Source organism: Rhinopithecus bieti, unplaced genomic scaffold, assembly GCF_001698545.2.
Source record: "Rhinopithecus bieti isolate Rb0 unplaced genomic scaffold, ASM169854v2 scaffold_13349, whole genome shotgun sequence".
Lineage (NCBI taxonomy): Eukaryota > Metazoa > Chordata > Mammalia > Primates > Cercopithecidae > Rhinopithecus > Rhinopithecus bieti.
The window spans coordinates 2,161,188-2,179,115 of NW_016807772.1; the positions used below are offsets into that span (position 1 = coordinate 2,161,188).

The window sequence follows — 17,928 nt, forward strand, 5'->3', positions numbered from 1 at the left end:
TCACTGAACTCTTTTAATCAGGGGAGGAGACTGAGGCACAGCTCAAATTTTAAAATAATTCAAACTGTATAGAAGTGCATAAAATTAAAAGGAGAATATTTCAATCTCCTCAACCAAAACCTACTCCCCAGAGCTAATCCCCGTTCATGAGTTTCAGAGAAATCCACGTATATTTTATCAAAGCATACACAAATATATACAAAAGCATTTATGGGCCGGGTGCGGTGGCTCAAGCCTGTAATCCCAGCACTTTGGGAGGCCGAGGTGGGTGGACCATGAGGTCAGGAGATCGAGACCATCCTGGCTAACTCGGTGAAACCCCGTCTCTACCAAAAATACAAAAAATTAGCCGGGTATGGTGGCGGGCGCCTGTAGTCCCAGCTACTCGGGAAGCTGAGGCAGGAGAATGGCGTGAACCCGGGAGGCGGAGCTTGCAGTGCGCTGAGTTGTGCCACTGCACTCCAGCCTGGGCGACAGAGCAAGACTTCATCTCAAAAAAAAAAAAAAAAAAAGCATTTATGTCCAACACAAATAATGTTTTGTGAATTCTCTAATAGAGAAAGTGTTGTGCCACATATGTTGGTCTGCAACTTGCCTTTTTCACTTAATTATCAGTACAGATAGATCTCATTCTTTTTGACGACACAGCATTCCACTGTAAGGGATGGGTATATTTAAAAATTAATTGAACCATTTCTTTGTTGGTGGTCATTCAAGCAGTTCCTAATTTCCTAGTTGTTGCTGCAGTGAACATCCTTGACTATTTGCATGTCTATGTTTGTTTTCCTAAAGGATAGTTTCTTAGACTTCAAATTAGTAGCTTTAAAGAACCTACGCATTTAAAATTTTGAAAGCTACTGCCTAATTGCTCTCTAAAAAGTTGTTTCATTTTATGTTCACCCAGGGTTATACAAGAGTGCCCATCTCCGCCCACAATGGCCAAAGGTGGGAACTACCAAGCCTTTGAAACTTTGCCAATCTGAGAGATGAAAAATGCTATCTCATGATTGGTTCTGTTGGCTTTTTGTTGTTGTTGTTGTTGTTAATGCACTTGACCAGCTTTTCACATATTTATTGACTAAATGTATTTTTGTCTATGAATTGCTTTTTTATAAACTCTGTTATCCTGAGATTCTCAACCTGTGGTCCCAAGGCCACATATAATATAAAATGTTCTGTGCTTATTGGTTATGCATTATTCTCAGGATAGGGCCAAGAAACATTAAGAACCACTGATTTTTGACTTCCTGCTGGCAAGGATAATAAATAAATAAAAATATAAAAAATAAAGAACCACTGATTTTAATGGGTATATGCTGAAAAGTATATGTGGAAAGAAAGAAGCAGTCCTAGAAGAAAGGGTGTAAAAGAGGTGAGGCAGGGTTCTATGATTCCATCCCAGAGTGTGCACACACACACACCTTTTTATTATCTCTCCCTCAATTACACCAGGACTTCCCAATAGTATTTCTCATTTTCCTTCCCAGAAGGCCCACCAATGAGAGGCAGGCTTATTTCTTTACTAATATGTTTGTACGTATCACAGAGAATAAGGACAAACAAGTCAAGATGCTGCTTTATTTACATTCTGGTTTGTAGACACATTCAAAACTTTATACAGACAAGCTGTCACCCATTTTTTTGGAATCAGGACAACCATTAACTTCAATTCTATCTCCTAAATATTTCTCTAATCTGCCCATTTCTCTTCATTTCCACTCCAACTATCACATCTTGCTTCGACCATGGCAGCACCCTCCTACCTTGCTTCCCTATATCCTCTCTGCCATACTTTCCAATCCACTGTCCATGCTTTAGCCAAAACTCTCTCTTCACTCACCAGCTCTCAACCTGCCCACGGCTTCTCTTTGCTCTCCGGCTAAAGGGCCAACCCCTCGGTGCATGTGCCCAGCTATGCAGTCTGCCCGACCTACCTCCTCTATGATGCTGAGCCCCTCTTCCCTCACCCTGGCTCCTACCACACCTGGGACACTCAGCCATTCTCTCTCCCACACCATGACCTCTGTCATTGTATTTCTTCTGCCTGAATGCTCTCTCTCCCACTCCTTTCTTTCACTGAGTTGACTTCTACTCAGCTTAAAAATAACTTCCCTGGCTTCCCAGGCCAAGTCATGTGCTGCTGTTTCATGCTTTCATAACAAAAGCATAAAATACTCCACTTGTTTTCTTTAGCAGTTATCCCAAATTTTCAGTAATATAGTTCATTAACATCTGCTTCCACTCTGGCAGGAGATGTCCATGAAAATAGGATGGGATCTGTTTTGCTCTTCTTGAAATCCGAGAGCAGGGCTAACCCAGAGCAGATGACCAGTAAGTACTGTTGAAGCTGGAAGAGGAAAAGGATGCTTTTAGAAATGATCCTTTGTAGGTCTTTATTTTTCTTTACACTTTCCTTCCAACCTAAGAGGACAGTAACTATGTCCTGGATATGGAAATTTGCTAACCCTTTCAAGGCATTCCCAACATTTATCAGGAACCTACTCTGTACATACTAGGCACCTTTCTAGGAACCGGGAGACACCACAGTAAAAAAAAAAAAAAAAAAATTCCAGACCAATCTTCTCCTTACATTCTAGGAAAAAACAGATAGTCAACATCATAGATCAGTAAATTATATAGTATACTTAGAAGATGAAAAGTGCTGTGAAGAAAAAGAGAACTGGGTAAGTTGGATGAAAGAAGAAAGGAGAAGAGGGAACTGACACCCATTTGTTGTATGTTAAAAAACCAGGTTGAGGAGGCCGGTCGCGGTGGCTCACACCTGTAATCCCAGCACTTTGGGAGGCTGAGGCAGGCAGATCACAAGGTCAGGAGTTCGAGACCAGCCTGGCCAGCATGGTGAAACCCCCATCTCCACTAAAAACACAAAAATTAGCTGAGCATGGTGATGGGCGCCTGTAATCCCAGCTGCTCGGGAGGCTAAGGCAGGAGAATCGTTTGAACCTGGGAGGTGGAGGTTGCAGTGAGCCAAGATCACACCATTGCACTCCAAACTGGGCAACAAGAGCAAGACTCTGTCTCAAAAACAAAAAAAACTAGGTTGGGGAGACAGACATACAGGGGGTGTCATGAAGTGACATAAGCTCATGAAGTTTAACCTAAGTTTGAGAAAAACAACAGAAATAGATACACATACATACTAACTCTGGTAGTAAAATATCATGTACATCAGCTTGTGAGCTGCCTTGAGCAGCGTGCTGGCCGGTTTGAGTAGCTCCTCTCACTCCCTAAGTACATCCACATCTTGCTCAAGGACTTCATCAATTTCAATGTTAACTCTATTCCTCAGAACCCAGTCCCTCTCCCTGGCACAGCTGGTGGATCTTTCTTCCATGTTCCTAAGGCCTTTTGTTCACCTCTAAGGTGTCACTCATTTCTCTGTCCTGTGATTATTTTTGTGTCAGTCCCACTAGAACACAGGAACTCCTCAACGGCAGAAACCATGTCCCAGCACCCAGTGTCTGATAGCTTCCAGCATTTGGTAATACAGAATGCGCTCAAAGCATTTGACAAATGAGTGAATAAAAGAATGGCTAGAGAATGAATGAAGGGAGTTAGAATGAGTGAAGCTCTGGCAATTGGAATGCACCTTGTTCTGAGCAGCTGAATTCTCTAGAAATTCTCCGTATGTGTGTGTGCTCATCTTCTGCACTTCTGCAACCAAGAATATTGGAGTAGTCAGACAAGTTATTCTCTAGAGGTAAGCAGAAATGCTCGGTTTAGACTCATTAGTGGGTTACAAAATTAATGTAATAGGTCCTGAAAAGCATTTTTTAAATTAGCTAGAATACAAGAAAACAGAGTGCATCCAAATACATAAGGTCAAGTGATTTGGGGACATGTGGCCCAATTTGCCCAGAACACCCTGCTTTATTCTTATTGGCCCAGTGTAGTTATTACTTTCAAAATAATAACTTTCCCAGTGTGTACTGTAAATTGGGTGATCACGTTCATTATACATACATTTGTGTATAATGTATATACTGGTTTATGAAGTAAAGCATATTTCTTATAGTGGACAATAGTCAAAACAAGTTTAAAATTATGTAAGATAAGGTCAACATAGAAAATAAAATTTAAAATTAAAATTTGATAAACATTTTTCTTGAGAGATTCAAACTTCTGAGACTCCGGGGAAGCAGCATCGAGGAGAAAAAGTCAGGGAAAAGCAGAAGGAAGAAAATAAAATTGAAGTGTGCCTGGATAGCTTTCTAATCCTCACACTATCCTGTGTGGAAGGCAGAACTGTTCCATCTTACAAATGGGGAATGAAGCTCACAGGGCTTAAAGAACTTGCCCAGGTCCATATGCCATCAAGCCACCGTGCCAGCACTGAAATCTAGGTCTACACATAGTGAAAAGTAAAAGCATTTTGTTCTACACATAGCAGGGGAAAGGATTTTTTTCCACTTCTTGAACACCACAATATTTGTAACCACATCAAAATTGAGGAGGGGATAACGGAACATATCTTCCAGTGTCCTATTATGACTTTTGTAATTTAAGAAACATACTTTTATTTTGGAAATATTCTGCATTTGAAAGTAGTTAGCATTTTGATTCAGAGATCAGTTCTTAATTATGGATCAAAAAAGTGGATAAGTGTTTCAGATTGATGAAATAAGCCTTGCTAGGCAAAAGCAAAGAAAATGAGCAGTTCTGTGCAAAGTGGCACATTAATAAAGAGTGCAGGGTCTGAAGTCTGACAACCATCGATCCAAATCTTAACAGCCAGGGGACTGCAGACAGGTTCTCAAATTTCTCTGTGCCTTAGTTCACTCATCTATAAAATGCCCACAACAACAGTACCTACCTCATGGGGTTCTAATAAAGACAAAACAATCCACATAAAGCTCTGAACATGTTTCCTGGAATGTGGTAAATGCTTGGTAATGTTGACCACAGTCAAAATAGAAATCAAGACTATTGGAGCCAAAGGTGCTCTCATTTTACTTTTATTTGTACTTCCCATTGTCATACAGCCCCACCTTCAATAGTCTTCCTCTAGCTGCTCATACATTCCTGCAGTAACCCCCACTTGGCCATGAGACATTATTTCTTTAAGAGAGTGTTGCACACAATTTGCTAGTATTTTACTAAGAATTTTTACATCTATGTTTATGAAGGATATTAGTTTCTAGTTGCTGTTTTTTTTCTTTTTTCCCCTTGTAATATCTGTCAGATTTTACACCAAGATGATGCTAGCCTCATAAGATGAACTGGGCAGTATTTCATCCTCCTAGTTTCAAAGAGTTTGTAAAACATTGGTATACTTCTTTCTTAAATGTTTGATAGAATTCACAACTGAAGCCATCTGGGCCTATTTTATTGATTTCTGCTTTTGTCTTTGTTATTTTCTCCCTTCTGTTTTCTTTGTGTTTAATTTGTCTTCCATGTCTTGAATTTTTAAGGCAGTATTTTAGATTGCTAATTTTAGACCTTTCATATTTTCTAATATGAACATTTAGTATTTTATATTTCCCTTGAGACACTGCTGTAGCTACACCTACATCCCACACTTTTGATATGTGTGTTTTCATTTTTATTCAGTTCAAAATATTTTTTAAGTTCTCTTGTGATTTCTTCTCTGAGCCATGTGTTGTTTAGTCGTCTACTGCTTAATTCCTAAATATTTGGAGATTTCTCAAATAGCTGTTATTGATTTCTAATTGAATTTCATTACGGGTGGAGGACATACTCTATGATTTCAATACTTTTAAACTTGTTGGAACTTGTTTATGATTAACATATAGTCTCTTTTGGTTAATGTTCCACGTAAACTTGAAAAGAATATATATTCTGCTATCATTGGACAGAGTGCAGTCAGGTCCAGTTGACTGGTACTGTCTCTATATCCTTGCTGATTTTCTGTCTTACTTCTTTACTGATTACTAAGTGAAGAGTATTGAAATCTGTAACTCTAATTGTGGGGTTTTAAAAAAATTTCCTTTCAGTTCCGTCAGGTTTTGCTACATGTACTTTGAAGCTCGAGTACATTTAGGATTGTCATATCATGCCAATGAATTGACGCCTTTATCATTATGAAAAGTCCCGCCTTATTCCTAGTAATGTTCCTTTTCATATTGTCTGCTCTGATATTAACATAGCCAGTCTAGTTTTCTTGTAATTCATGTTTGCTTAATATATCTTTTTCCATCCTTTTAATTCTAACTTTCTGTTCTATGAAGTGGTTTTCCTGTACACAGCACATAATAGGATCTTGCTTTTCTTAACCAGTCTGACAATCTCTGACTTTTAATTGGAGTGTTTAGACCATTTATACTTAACATAATTATCAATATGGCTGAATTTGAATCTACTATTTGTTATTGGTTTTCTATTAGACTCATCTCTCCTTGTTATTGTTTGTTTCTTTTTTTCTGCTTCTTTTGAATTAATTAGTGCTTTCTAATATTTCATTTTATCTCTATTGCTGGAGATACATATATATGTATATACACAAACACACATATATGTTTATGTATATACATAGAACTTTATTTTATTTTCATAATTTTCCTACTTTTAAAATATGCATTTCTAACTCATAATACATGTTCAACTAATATTATACTACTTGATATGTAATGTAAAACTCTTATAGCTATAGGCTTACGATGGTTTGACTTTATGATGGTGGGAAAGCAATACACATTCAGTAGAACTCATACTTTGGATTTTAAATTTTGATCTTTTCCTTGGCTAGCAATATGCCGTGTGATAGTCTGTTGCAATGCTGGGCAGTGGCAGTAAGCCACAGCTGCCAGTCAGCCATGAAGTCACGAAGGTAAACAACAGATACTCTACAGTGTACTGTGTTGCCGGTGTTTTTTGATACTGTGTTTTGTGGTTTTGCATCCCATCGTGTCCATAAAATGCCAGTTTTGACTTATGATATTTTCTACTTATGATGGGTTTATCAGGATGTAACCCCATCATAAATTAAGAAGCATCTATATAGACTTCCATTTCCCCCTATCCTGTCCTTCAAGCTGTGGTCAAATATTTCACTTCTATTCATATATATTTGATATATCTCAAAATCCAGTGTTATTGTTTTTGCTTCATGCAGTCAATTAGCTTTTCAAGAAATTTAAAAATAAGAACACAGTCTTTTCTATTTGCCCACATATTTACCACTTCTGAAAGAGTGTCTTTCAAGTTTCCATCTGGTATCATTTTGCTTTCGCCTGAATAATTTCCTTTAAACATTTCTTGTTGTATATATCTGCCGACAACAAATTCCCTCAAGTTTTGTCTGATAAACTTTATTTCATCTTTGTTTTTGAAGATGTTTTCATTAAATATAGAATTCTAGGCTGCCTTTTTCTTTGAGCACTCTAAAGATGTTATTTCATTGTCTTCAGGCTTGCAAAGCTGGAGGTGAAATGAAGTCTGTGATCCTTCTGATGTCTGTTCTGTATATAATGTGTATTCTTCTCTGATTGCCTTTAAGATTTTCTGTGCAACACTGGTCTTCGGCAACTTGATTATGTGCCTTTGTTTCTTTATTTCATTTTATTTATGGAGATGGGGTCTTATTATGTTGCCCCAGCTGGTCTCAAACCCTAGGCTCAAGCAGTCTTCCCACCTCAGCCTCTCTAGTACCTGGGACTACAAAAGTGCATGCCACCATGCCTAGACCTAAATTTTTTTTAATGAATTTTTTTCAGCTCCTGGTTCCTTAAGCTTCTTAGATTTATGAAATACAGTTTTCATCAAATTTTGAAATATTTCAGCTATCATTTCTTCAAATACTTTTTCTGTCCCTTCTCCTTTTCTCCATGTATAATAGACTGCTGGATATTATCCCACAGATCACTGGGTCTCTGTTCACCATTTTTTTTTCAGTTTTTTGTTTCTCTCAGTGATTCATCTTGCATAGGTAATGTTGCTATATTTGTAGGTTCACTAATCTTTTCTTCTGCATTGTCTAATCTGCTATTAATCCCATCTAGTGAAATTTTCATTTCAGATGTTGTATTTAGTCCTGTTTTGTTCTTTTTTACATCTTTCATTTTTTTCTGATTATTTTTGTGTTTTCATTTATTTTTGATTTTATTTTATTTAGAGACAGGGTCTTACTCTGTCACTCAGGCTGGAGCACAGTGGCAGAATCACAGCTCACTACAACCTCAACCTCCTAGGCTCAAATGATCCTCCCACCTTAGCCTCCTAAGTAGCTGGGACCACAGGCATGCACCACCACACCCAACTAATTTTTAAATTATCCTTGGTAGAGATGGAGTATCACTTTGTTGCCCAGACTGATCTTGAACTTATGAGCTCAAGCAGTCCTCCCACTCCAACTTCCCAAATTGCTGGGATTATCGGCTTGAGCCACCATACCCAACTATTTTTGTGTTTTCCTTTAAATATTTATACACAATAATAAAATATGTTGTAACATCCTTGTCTGCTAATTCCATTACCTTGTCACTTCCAGGTCTGTTTCTCTTAACCGATTCTTCTCCTTGTTACAGGTATTTTTTCCCGCTTTTTAGCATATCTAGTAATTTTGTTTGATGCTGGCATTGTTATTACATTATTCAATGTTTGCATTATGTTGTCTTCCTTTAAATAGTATTGGGCTTTCTTCTGCTAGGCAGTGAAGTTAATTGCTAATCTTCAAGATTTGTTTTTAAGCTTTACTAGAGAGAGGCTAGGACTGTGCTGTCCAATAAGGTAGTCACTAGCTACATGTGGCTACTGAAATGTGGCTAATCTGAATTGAGATGTGATAAAGACATAAAATACACGCTGGATTTGGAAGACCTAGTATGAGAATAAGAATGCAAAGTATCTCATTAACAATTTTATATTGATTACCTATTGATGACACTTCGGATATACTGTTAAGTAAAAGATACTACGAAAATTCATTTTATCTATTTCTTTTTACTACATATTTGGCATGCATTATATTTCTACTAGACAGCACTGTTCTAGAACAGAGGTCTGCAAACTACAGCCTACAGGATAGCCACCTAGTTTTGTTAATAAAGTTTTATTGGAACTCAGCCATACCTATTCACTTATCTATTGTCTATGGCTGCCTTCACACTAAAATCGATTAGTTGTGACAGAGAATATATGACCCACAAGCCTAAAATGTTTGCTGTCTGAAAATTTAACAAAAAATTTCCACCCCTGGTCCAGAGTACCCTTCACTCCAAGGATAGTTCAGCCCTGCTTTCTAACTTGTGATGCCTCCAAGGTCTCCACTGAATGCTTCAGGGCTGAATGAGAACTCCCCTTTGGCTAGTCAGACAACAAACACTTTCCCATTTCATGTGTGCTCTGGGATTTATTCAGCTTACAACTAAAAAGTCTTTTCTTGCCCAGACTTGTAGAGCGTCATTCTATATACTTGTATCCTAATACTCAGCAAAAATTCAAGAGATTCCTATGCATATTTCTGGAGCTCCTTTTCTGCATAGCTTCCTCCTCCTCAGAACTCTGCCCTACTACCTCTCACCACCTCAGCCTCCCCAAACTCTGATCTTCATCTCATCAATTCAGTGAGGCTACTAGGATCTGTTCAGATCCCTCCTTCCTGGATCTGTGGTCTAGAAATTGCTTTCAGACAGAAAACCAGGGCAGTCATTGAATTCACTTTGTTTCTCTTAGGGATCACAGTCATATATAGACTGTTGCTCAATTTGTTTCTCTTCTCTTAGGGATCACAGTCATATATAGACTGTTGCTCAATGTCCAAAGGCAGTTATTAATTACAATAATTTATAATGGGCAGTTAGATCAGGCTATTATTATTCCATCATGACTATAAGGTAATGTCCCCTCTACTTATCGTTTGATAGGTAGAACTTACTATGTAGTATACTCTGGGTCTTCAGACTTTCCAAAGATTTGGTAGATTTGACTGACTTGTCTGGAGCTAGAGAACAAAGTGTAGAACTTTTCCTGCGGTTTACCTAAATAGTTGATGATATGCTATATCATTGACTAGAATTTCTCATGTCCAGGTTATGACAGAGAAGACAAAGAGGACTTGATAGAAGAAGCTGAAAGAAGGTTAGCTTGGAGCTATGCATTTCTGAATCTATTTGTACATTTATATCAGAAGTACAATAAGCATATTAACAGGCCTAGAAAAGATGACAGTGCAATAGCATGATCTTGGCTCACAGCAACCTCTGTCTCCCAGGTTCAAGTGATTCTCCTGCCTCAGCCTCCCAAGTAGCTGGGATTACAGGCATGTGCCCCTATGCCTGGCTAATTTTGTATTTTCAGTAAAGACGGGGTTTCTCCATGTTGGTCAGGCTGGTCTCAAACTCCCGACCTCAGGTGATCTGCCCACCTTGGCCTCTCAAAGTGCTGGGATTACATGTGTGAGCCACCGCGCCCGGCCATGATGTGCCTCTTTTTAAAGCATGTGAAAAGTTTAGGAAGCAATTATCATTAGTTCCAGATGCTATATTATGTGAAACAAATAGAGCTGTGTACCTCTAGGTATTTATAGTGAAAAAAAGAACTGATCCAAAATACACATAAATGATAGAGATAGAGAGATGGCTATCCCCAAAAGTTTGTTTTATATTAGTGGCATTTCTTTATTAAGAGATAGAAACTACAATCAGCCGATAAAACCAAAAGGAAATTAAAAGTAAAACAAACAAGTATCTATTTTCTTGCACCTGATTAGAAAATATTTATTTCATAAAATGGAGAACCCATTTGTTGAAAACAGAATGAGTAGTTATACTTTTAGTCAAGCGGAGGAGATGGAAGAGAACTGGGAAGAGAATAACATCAAAGATGGGTATCAAAAATAGCAGATTGAAGAATCATATAAAGGGGTAGATTAAAAAAAAAAGGTGTCAAAAAGAAAAAAGGAGAAGAAAGAGGAAAAAATAAAGAATTTAGTGTGCAACAGTGCCAGGTTTATATCAGGTGCTCAAGGAAAGATTATTAGATAGATAATGGATAGATGGATGGATGGATGGACAGACAGTAGGAACAATATAATAGAAAAGAATAAATGTGATACCTGAAAGTGAGTATTTGATCTTGTAGAACAGAGAAGAAATCTAATGGAGATAGACAGAATTGTCATGAAGGGTTTTATAGGATGGTAATTTCTAACTATTTTAAGTGCAAATAAGTTTTCCCCCAGTTAACTCATGCTTGAAACTTCATCTCAAAGGTCAACTTTCTGAAAGAGACCTTGAGCATCAGTCTAGATTAATTCATCTGTTTTATTCCTCTTCTGTCACCTTACAGTTTTTCCTTTATAACTCTTATTACAGTTTTGAAAAATGTTTTGGTAACTATTTGTTGAATATCTGTTCTCCCACTAAAGTGTAGGCTCCATGAGGGAACGAATTATGCCTTCACTGCTGCCCCCTTGTCATCAGGGTCTGGAATAAAGTCTGGCCCAAATTTACCTCCCCATAAATATTTGTCGAGTAAAGGGTAAGTAAGTGCATGAATTAATAAATGAAGGAGGGTGGTACTGGTGGAAATGCAGAGCTGTGAGACCTACCCAGCTCCATGAAGACTAAGCCTATTCATCCAAGGAGTGGCTTTAGTGCAATAGAAAATGCCCTGGAATTAGAGCCAGGAAGCTTGACATCTGTCTCTGCTGTTTACTTACTGTATTAACTAAGACAAGATAATTTATCTCAGCTTCTGTTTTCTGATGTCTTAAATGAGGATCATATACCTCACACGGTTGTTATGAAATTTGGATTAACAAAGTGTTCAAACCAGGTGTGGTGGTGCATACCTGTAGTCCCAGCTACTCGAGAGGCTGAGACAGGGGCATCACTTGAGTTCAGGAGGTCAAGGCTGCAGTGAGCTATGATTGCACCACTGCATCTCAGCCTGAACAACAGAGTAAGAACCCATCACTAAAATAAAAAATAAAAAATAAAAATTTAAGTGCTTAGAACTTCTCCAGTGTTTTCTCCCAAGAACCCCAGTGGAAGAAGCAAGCATTTCCATCTGTGTTGAACTCAAGGTACACTAAAAACAAAAGCAACTTCTTTGAAACAGGTTTTAGCTAAAAAGTTCATGCAAATGTTTCATTTTATACCATAATATATATCTACATTGTTTCAATGTTGAAATTATGTTTTAAATTATTCATCAGTGTATTTAGATTTTTATTTCATAAAATAATGGAATAAAATGGATGTTCATAGAACACACACCATGTTATCCTTTGCTTTTCCATATTTTTGAGAAACATGGATTGATGTAAAATGACCTGCTACATGGTGGGCAGGACCTCCGTAAGTGTTTGCTGAATCCGAATCTGTCCACCCAGAGGAGCTGCAGGGTTGAATCAAAAGCAAAGCTGATGATGCAAAGAGGATTTCTCCCACAGGAGGAGTGCCCAGGCAGGCTGCTAATCTGGGGATAAATCAAAAGGTTCAGGTCAAAAATGACCTATACACTTATTTGCATCTAGATAATCAAAAGGAAAATGATTAGCACTATATAAAATGTAAGCTATATGTAAAATGATTATATATGTATCATAAATTATTTAGAATTATCATTATAAATTTGTATAATAATGTTTTATATATAAAAATGTTATTATATAATATACTGGACTGTCTACAGAGAAAAAAAGATACTTAATTGTAAAGATTACTCCTGGCCACATGTGTGGCTCATGTCTGTAATCCCAGCACTTTGGGAGGCCAAGGCAGGCAGACCACTTGAAGTCAAGAGTTGAAGACTAATCTGGTCAACATGGCGAAACCCTGTCTCTACTAAAAATACAAAAATAAATTAGCCAGGCATGGTGGTGTGCACTTGTAATTCCAGTTACCTGGGAGGCTGAGGCAGGAGAATCACTTGAACCCGCAAGGTGGCAGTTGCAGTGGGCTGAGGTTGTGCCACTGCACTCCAGCCTGGACAACAGAGCGAGACTCTGTCTCAAAACAAAAACAAAAACAACAACAACAAAAAACTCCTATCTTTGGTTTTATTCTTAGAATCTAATGTAAAACAAACAAACGAACCTTCCCCACCCCCAGCTCTATTTTAACATCCAGACTTTGGTCTGCTCTGAATCTGAATTCGCCATGAACTCAGCTACACATTTAGCTGTAGCTCAATTTCTATTTCCAAGGCTTTGACCCAACAAAAGCATTAAACATACTATGACAAAAGCAAACCTCCCTATGAACGAATATGGTCTGCCCTCAGTTTCCTTACTGTAAAGTGGAGATAACAACGCCTATCTCACAGGCTGGTTACAAGCATTCAATGAAATGATACACACGAATATGCCTGGTACAGTGCCTGCCACATTGCAAACAACCACCCAACTTCTAGGGTTTATTCACTGCTCCATCACCAATTTCTACTTGTTACAGGCGGAACTGTGTCCCTAGCCACAATTCAAGCTGAAGTCCTAACCCTTCATATCCAAGAATGTGACTGCATTTGGGTTGTGTTTGTTTACTTGTTTTTTGAGACAGGGTCTCACTCCATCACCCAGGCTGGAGTGCAGTGGTGTGATCACGGCTCACTGCAGCCTCGACTTTCCAGTCTCAGGTGATCCTTCCATCTCAGCCTCCTGGGCAACTGGGACTACAGGCACATGCCACCACACCTGGCTAGTTTTTTGCAGAGCTGGAGTTTTGCCACATTGCCCAAGCTGGTCTCAACCTCCCACGGTCAAGCAATCCTCCCACCTCAGCCTCCCTAGTAGGTGAGACAACACGCACACACCACCATGCTTGGCTAAGTTTTGTGTATTTTGTAGAGACAAAGTCTTGCTGTGTTGCCCAGGCTGATCTCGAACTCCTGGGCTCAAGTGATCTGCCCATCTAAGCCTCTCAAAGTGCTGGGGTTACAGGCATGAGCCACCACGCCCAGCCCAATGTGACTGTATTTGGAGACAGGATCTTTATAGAAGTAATTAAGTTCAAATGAGGTCATCAGAGTAGGCCCTAATGTAATATGACTGGTGTTCTTTTAAGAGAAAATGTGGATGCAGACAGAGGGAAGATGATGTGAAGACAAAGGGAGAAGAGGGCCATCTACAAGTCGACAAGAGGAAGTCTGGAACAGATCCTTCCCACACAGCTCCCCTGAAGAAACCAGCCCTGCCAACACTACCTTGATCACGGACTTCCAACCTCCAGTACTGTAGGAAAATAAACATCTGCTGTTTAAGCCACCCAGCTATGGCCACCCTAGCAAACTAAGATACCACTAGAATAAAAGCTCTGTGAGAGTGTTTTTCTTTTTTCTCTATACTGTACCCTAAGTGCCTAGAACAGAGCCTGGCCCATAGTAGGCACCTAATAAATCATTGTTGACCTATTCCATAAATGTCCAATCCTGAGCCTGGCACAGATATTTAGCAAATATTTGAAGACTGGATAAATGATCCTATTTCCAAATACCAAATTAGAACACAGTCTGAAAAAAATACATATTACCTGATATATATATATATATATATATATATATGCTTTGTTAAACTTTAAATATTGTCACACTTAAATTACCTTAATTGGAAAGGGCAAAATGTCATGAAATCCATGCTGGTCTTGGAAAATCCAATTTTGGTAGAGTACATCCTTAATTGTTTAACATCCAAACTCCTTGGCCTAAATTTAAGCACTGCATAGCTCTCTCTCTTGCCAATCCAACCTCATTTCCCCAAGTCCCCCACAGGATCCATCTGCTGAAACCACACTGGTCTCTGCATCACTTCCAGAAATACCATCCTGGCAGGCTCAGCTCAAACCCCTCGTCTCACACGAAGCCTTCTTCACCCTCTGAAGCCAAAGTAATAAAGTAATACCACTTTCTTTAGAGACTTTTTTTTTTTTAATGTATCACTTACTTCCTCATACCATTAGTCATCTTTGTGAGTTTATCTGGTTTCCACTCTAGATTAAAAACTCTTTGATGACAGGAACTTTTAAAAACACTTAATTCTACCCGATCTAGGTTGGAATCCAGCAGATATTATAAAGAGATGTTAATTAAATCACTGGAAAACACACAGTCAGCATTTACACCCAACCCCAGCCTTGAAAGCAAAGAGAGTCAGAGAAGGCACTGGCAAATCCAAGTCTCTGAACATTAACAACTTGAGCACAAGTTCTACTCAAAGTGGGAAATAGAGAAGAACTGCAATAACATAGTCTAAAGTGATGCTGTCGTTTCCAAAAGGTATCGCTTTACCATTAACACTAGATAATAAATATCCATCATGCCCTACTTCTGAATAATACCTATTTGATTAATACTGGGCATTTCTTTCCTAAGGCTTCATACTATTCCTCTTGCCGCTTGCTCTTTTTCTTGTTTTTGAGACTGGGTCTTACTCTCTTGCCCAGGCTGGAATGCAGTGGCACAATCATGGTTCACTGCAGCCTCAACCTCTCAGGCTCAAGGGATCCTCCCATTTCAGCCATCTGAGTAGCTGGGACTACAGGCACGCACCACCACACCCGGCTAACTTTTCTATTTTTTGTAGAGACAGGGTTTCACTATGTTGTCCTGGTCTTGCACACCTGGGCTCAAGTGATTCTCCCACCTCAGCTTCCCAAACAGGCATGAGCCACCTTGCCTGGCCCCGCTCTTGCTGTTTTTTTGATTGAACAGGCATTTGCCTCAGATAACCAGATCAGCAGCAGGACCGAGAAATACATTTCAGCTCTGTTTTGTGGGCTTTGGCAAACAGTTCATGTGTGTTTGTGCAATCACACGTAGAAGAAATACCATAAAGAATTACTTTTTAAAAATAATCTGATTCTTCTGATTCACTTGATATGAAACATGAGCCAATGTCAAACAAATTATTTTCTCTTGGCCAGGCACGGTGGCTCACGTACGTAATCCCAGCACTTTGTGAGGCCAAGGCAGTTCAGGAGTTCAGAGACCAGCCTGGGCACCATGGTGAAAATACAAAAAATTAGCTAGTCATGGTGGCGTGTGCCTGTAGTCCCAGCTAGCTGGAAGGCTGAGGCAGGAGGATCACTTGAGCCTGGGGGTTAAGGCTGCAGTGAGCTGAGACTGTGCCATTGCACTCTAGCCTAGGTGACAGAGGGAAACCCTGTCTCAAAAAAAAAAAAAAAAAAATTATTTTCTCTAATTTAATGGGAAAAAGGAGTGTAATATTCCTCAAGTGACTTTCTAGCCACTTGATCCTATCTTCATATGACCTTTGAAAATCTTGTTGCTATGTTTCTTTTCATATAATTGCATCCAAGCAATATGATAAATAAAGGTAGTTAGGGTGAGGCAGCAGAGTGTTCCTAACCTCACACATAAGCAGGAATTTCAGTCCTTGGCTATTTCAGTAAGCATTCCTCATTTAATCCCCAGTCTAATATTTTTATGTGATATAACAGTGATACCAGAGCGGGGAAGGGAAGTGTAGGGAAGGGAAGGGTGTGGTCCCTAGCTAGAGCTCCACCCCAGAGCCTGTGCCCACAGACCTACATGAGGACAGGCATTTCTGTTTTCCTGCCTAAATGTTGCATTTCCCAAGACCACTCTGGCCTGCCATGCCCCCATCCTGTGCCAATAAAAACCCTGAGACCCTAGCAGGCAGAGACACAAGCGGCTGGACGTTAAGAGGAACACACCAGCGGAAGAACACAAGCAGCTGGATGTCGAGAGGAACGCACTGGCATAAGAGTACACTGATAGACACTGGCAGGCCATCAACCGGGGGAACGACACAGTTTGGCCAGAGTGGTCGGAGGAGGGCCCAGGCTGCTGAGTGGCTGGACTCCAAGGAAAAATCACCTTCTCACTCTATCCCTCCTTCTAGCTCCCCCATCTGCTGAGAGCTACTTTAACTCAATAAAACCTTGCACTCAGGCCAGGCGTGGTGTCTCACACCTGTAATCTCAGCACTTTGGGAGGCCAAGGCAGGCAGATCACTTGAGATCAGGAGTTCGAGACCAGCCTGGCCAACCTGGTAAAACCCACCTCTACCAAAAATACAAAAATTAGCTGGGCGTGGTGGCACATGCCTGTAGTCCCAACTATTTGAGAGGCTGAGGCAGGAGAATCACTTAAACCCAGGAGGCAGAGGTTGCAGTGAGCCAAGATGGTGCCACTGCACTCCAGCCTGGGCAATAGAGCAAGACTCTGTCTCAAAACAAAAAACCTTGCACTCATTCTCCAAGCCCATGTGTGATCCAATTCTTCTAGTACACCAAGGCAAGAAACCCCAAGATGCAGAAAGCCCTCTGTCCTTGCAATAAAGCAGGGGGTCTAATTGAGCTGACTGACACAAGCCACCTACCGATGGCTAAACTAAAAAAGCACATGGTAACACACGCCCACTGGGGCTTCAGGAGCGGTAAACATTCACCCCTAGATGCAGCCATGGGGTTGGAGCCCACACTCCCCACGACCTGCCGTCTGCCTGCTCCCCCGAGGGTTTTTTTGTTTTGTTTTTTTTTTTCTTGATACAGTCTTGCTTTGTTGCTAAGGCTGGAGCACAGTGGTGTGATCTCAGCTCACTGCAACCTCCACCTCCCAGGTTCACACAGTTCTCCTGCCTCAGCTTCCTGAGTAGCTGGGATACAGGCGTGTGCCACCACGCCCAACTAATTTTGGTATTTATAGTACAAACAGGGTTTCACCATCTTGGCCAGGCTGGTCTCGAGTTCCTGACCTCAAGTGATCTGCCCACCTCGGCCTCCCAAAGCACTGGGATTACAGGCGTGAGCCACCGTGCCCAGCCACCCCTAGGGGTTTTGAGCAGCAGGGCACCGAAGAAGCGAGCCCAAGCCACACGCCATCACGTGCCCTGAGAAGGGGATAAGAGAATTTTTCTCATTTCAATAGGACATCCATTTTTATGTGATGTAACAGGACATTTTACATGAAACTCTTAATTATAATACTTTAAATATAGTATTTAATTATTAAATATTATAATTAAAT

The 17,928-nt window shown here is 39.9% G+C and overlaps 1 long non-coding RNA gene across 1 annotated transcript in view; it reads right to left on the reverse strand.

Annotated features, from left to right (window-relative positions):
- Nucleotides 1-1,207: 1,207 nt before the first annotated feature.
- The window catches only part of LOC108536740 (uncharacterized), a 19,603-nt gene continuing 2,882 nt past the window's right edge, over nt 1,208-17,928 (reverse strand). Inside the window, exons 2-3 of the long non-coding RNA XR_001887607.1 lie at nt 12,198-12,399; nt 1,208-2,347 (exon numbers count right to left, since the gene is read on the reverse strand). This is a non-coding gene — a long non-coding RNA (uncharacterized LOC108536740). The remainder of the gene's footprint in view (nt 2,348-12,197; nt 12,400-17,928) is intronic.